The sequence below is a fragment of the Psammomys obesus genome, unplaced genomic scaffold (assembly GCF_907164565.1).
Source record: "Psammomys obesus unplaced genomic scaffold, mPsaObe1.curated_primary_1811, whole genome shotgun sequence".
NCBI classification, from domain to species: domain Eukaryota; kingdom Metazoa; phylum Chordata; class Mammalia; order Rodentia; family Muridae; genus Psammomys; species Psammomys obesus.
The window spans coordinates 17,959,767-17,964,051 of record NW_026592118.1 but is presented as its reverse complement, the minus strand read 5'-3'; the positions used below and the strand labels follow the sequence as shown (position 1 = coordinate 17,964,051).

The window sequence follows — 4,285 nt, the reverse complement described above, 5'->3', positions numbered from 1 at the left end:
TTTTCCAACCTCGGTCACCATCACGCCTTGCACTCAATCTCATCATCTAGCTAAAATCTCCATTAGCTTTCAAATAAAATCTACTTACAAATTTATTTACAAATCTACCTACACAAATTATGTTTACAAATTGTAAATTTTTTTTTTCTTTATTAATGACACTTTATTCACTTTGTATCCCCCTGTGGTTCCCTCCCTCCTCCAGTTCCAATCCCTCCCTTCCTCCATCCTCTGCATGCATGCCCCTTCCCAAGTCCACTGATAGGAGAGGACTTCTTTTCCTTCCTTCTGATCCTAGTCAATTAGGTCTCATCAGGAGTGGCTGCATTGTCTTCTTCTGTGGCCTGGTAATGCTGCTTCCCCCTCAGGGGGAGGTAATTAAAGAGCAGGCCAATCAGTTCATGTCAGAGACAGTCCCTGTTCCTATTACAATGGAACCCACTTGGATACTGAACTGCCATGGGCTACATCTGAAGTTGTAAATATTCCAAATTTATAAGTAAGCTTTTAATTTAAACTAATAGATTATGATTATGTGTGTTTGTGTGCATGTGTGTGTTTGGGTGTGTATGTTTGTGTGTGTGTGTGTGTGTGTATGTGTGTGTGTATGTGAGTGAGTGTGCCATGTTGCACATTTGTTCAGAGAACAATATGCAGGAGATAATAAAAATTGTTTTGGAACTGAACTCAGGTCCTAAATGTCATCTGCTGAGTCAGCTCACTGGCTAAAATTTACTTTTTTTTTTTTTAAACATGACAAACAACTTTAATATTTCTCTTTCTATTGCATGACATTTCTACTCACCATCAAAATCAACTTACAAAAGCATTTTTGTCTATAAGTAAACAGAGGAAACCCATCTACCATTATCAAAAGCAAAGTAAGCACATTTGGAATTCTAAGAAACTTTCTTTGAAATTTTAAAGCACTGGGTAAGTACAAATATATTTACTATACAATGCAGTAAGTACATGTTTTACTTTTTAATTTTAAGTATATGCAAACATAATGCTATTTATTGAAACATAAAGGGTATAAATATGCATTTAATTCCACAAGAAAGGTTTTAGTAAGAAAAGTTGTTTGGTTTTTCTGGTCTCTAGTAATAACACCTGTTCTTTTCCCGAAAATGCAATTGAACTGCTTGTATATTCCTTTCAAAAGATGTAAATTCTCTGTGATCTAAGAGACGCAGGGTTTGCAAGATGGCTGAGGGGCTGAAGGTGTTTGACTAAAAATCTAGTGTCCTGACTGCAAGCTCTGTAACCACAGGCGGAAAGAGAAAACTGACTTCCGTATTTGTCTTCCGGTCTCCCCACACATACTGTGGCACACAGGTATCCCCACACAGATTCCCTTTTCCAAAAAATAATTGTTACAACAACAACAAGAACTTAGAACAAGAACAAGGTGGACAAACATATTTTTGATTATTTCAAAACTCAATTTCCATTGTATAAATATTTAACAAGAAACAAACTTGTCTTTAAAAATTAAAAGCATTAGTGTAGAGTTTTAGACAAATAAAATTTTTCAATATAAATAAAATTACACAGCATTTTTGTTATGTATTTTTGATATTCATTTATCTTCAGTCATACTAATCCAACACAATATGATATTTTTTTGGTCAAGATTATGTATTTTCTTCTACTAGGATGATGCTAAAAACTTGAAAATATTTTACATTTACTTAACAGAAACATTTTTTTAAGTTTATTAATTATACTTTATTCACTTTGTATCCCCCCATAAGCCCCTCCTTCCTCCCTTCCCTATCCCACCCTCCTTCCCCCTTCTTCACGCATGCCCCTCCCCAAGTCCACTGATAGGAGAGGTCCTCTTCTCTTCCCTTCTGATCTTAGTCTATCAGATCACATCAGGAGTGACTGCATTGTCATCTTCTGTGGCCTGGTAAGGCTGCTCCCCTCTCAGGGGGAGGTGATCAAAGAACAGGCCAATCAGATTATGTCAGAGGCAGTCCCTCTTCCCATTACTATGTAACCCACTTGGACATTGAACTGTCATGTGTTACATCTGTGCAGGGGTTCTAGGTTATCTTCATGCCTGGTACATGGTTGGAGTATGAGTCTCTGGGAAGTTCCCTGTGCTCAAATTTTCTGGTTCTGTTGCTCTCCTTGTGTGGTTCCCATCTTCTCCAGCTCTTACTATTTCTCACTTCTTACATAAGATTCCATGCACTCTGCCCAACAGTTGGCCATAAGTCTCAGCATCTGCTTTGATAGTCTGCAGGGCAGAGGCTTTCACGGGCCCTCTGTTGCAGGTTCCTAGGTTGTTTCCTGGAGAAACATTTTTAATACTTACATAAATGAGTCAAACAATTTCTACAGCCATGAAAAAAGTGTTTTAAAATGGAAAACCACATCTCAACTTTAAAACAAGTTACAGAATTACATTGGTATCATTCAGCTAACCACGGTTTGTAATACCTGCGTTTACATTTAAAAGCTGTAGTTAACGTAAAAGAGATTTTTCCCCAATATGCAAGTTTGTTTCTGATAATCAAGCTATCCTTCTTTGTAAAATGTGTGCATGGAGACAGAAACAGGTGGCCCTCCGGGGCAAATAACTGGATCGCAGGGCACAGTGAAAGTAGCAGGCCTGTCATGGCATCAGAGCAGGGCTCCACGGTGAGCAATGTAGAAATTCATAAACAGGGAAGAGTCCAGTGATGATTGGAGCCGCGCATGAAGGGGCAAAATTACTGCCGGGCTCTGTTAGGAAGCTTGTGTAGTGCTGAAACTCTCAGGTATTAAAACTGTGAGCTGTAAGCAGGCTGAGAATCCAACGTTCAGGAGATCATTAAATCCATTAAGACAAGGGTATTAAATTCACTGAAGCAAAAGATAAACTAATGGTGACAACTTTGGGAATCACTTAATTTTATTGTTTTATTTCAAATGGGTTTTTCATATACTATATTCTGCTTACTGTTTCTCCTCCCTCTGCTCCTCCCCGTTCCTCCCCACCTTTCCTGTTATTCATATCCAAACCCCCTCTGTCTCTCATTAGAAAATAAACAGACTTGTAAGGGATAATAGTAAAATAAAATATAAGAAAAAACAAAACCAAATACATCAGAATAGGACAAAACAAGCAGACATTGGGAGAAGAGCCCAACTAAAAGCATAGGAAGCAGACACAGACAGAAACTCACTCATTCACACACTTAGGAATCCCATAAAAACACAAAACCTGAAGCAATAATTTATATGCAAACAACCTGTAGGGTAAAAAAAAGAAGAAAAAAAAGTAAAAGTAAAAAATGTTAAAAAAGTAAAACTGCTCATAGAGACATTTCACGTGTGGCCTCTGTGTCACACGTGTGTCCATAGGTGGCAGAAAGGACAAAAAATTATGTCTGCTCTCAGTGTTGTGACCTGTGGATGATGAGATGCCTAACACTTCCTGAAAAAAAAAAAAGTGAGCCTGAGAGCACAATTAGTTTGATGCCAAAAGGCCTGGACACGGCCTGAGATGACTCCTAGTTACCTGCACAGACCAAGATGGGCTTCCGGGGCATGGAGTGAGTCCAGGACTCAAAGAACCATACCTGAGACCGTTGATGCTAAGATCCAAGTCTACCATGACCTGAAAGCCCAGAGCTCAAGGCAAAATGGAGGACTCCGTTTGTAGGTGAGGCTTCCTTCAGCTGCTCGATGCAGGCAGAACCCAGATCCATACAAACTCCGCCTGAGGAAGGTCACATGGTCCTTAAGGAAATTATAGTTCCAACACCCTTTCTCCTGATAAGAGCCCTTTCAACAAGTGAGAGAGCCAGGCCTTATCTCCCCCCCCCAACACACACATACACCCCAAAAGCCATCAGTCCCAGGAATAAGGCCAGAGGTCACCAATTCCAAAAAGAAGACAGTGGAGTCCCTTACCCAAGGAATAGTCCTGAGGAAACCTAGTAATATTTAACCATCACCCTCTAGCAACAGCTAATCAATGTGTTCTTTACAACAGGATGAGTAAAACAAGTACAGTTTGGCTTGGCTCTCCGGGCAAACAATTTTCTCCAGACTCCCTATATTTCCTAAATGTCAATCAATCTTAAAACTGCCTAGCTAGAACTTCCCAATTTACCTTGTTGTAACACTAAATAAAGACCCTCCTCCTCTTGATCTCGGGGCTCTACACACAGCTGCTGCATTGGTGAAGGTGTGGGCCCGAGCTCCAGCTTGTAATAAAAAGAACCTACTGCTTTTGCATTGGAATCGGCTCCTTGGTGGTCTTTGGGGTCCATGAGACTTGGGCATA

General features: G+C 39.8%; 1 non-coding gene across 1 annotated transcript; it reads left to right on the top strand.

The window, feature by feature from the left end:
• Positions 1-3,303: 3,303 nt before the first annotated feature.
• LOC129681142 (small nucleolar RNA SNORA17) lies at positions 3,304-3,436 on the top strand. The gene has a single exon (XR_008720796.1). It is a non-coding gene; the product is annotated as a small nucleolar RNA SNORA17 (small nucleolar RNA).
• Positions 3,437-4,285: the final 849 nt, after the last annotated feature.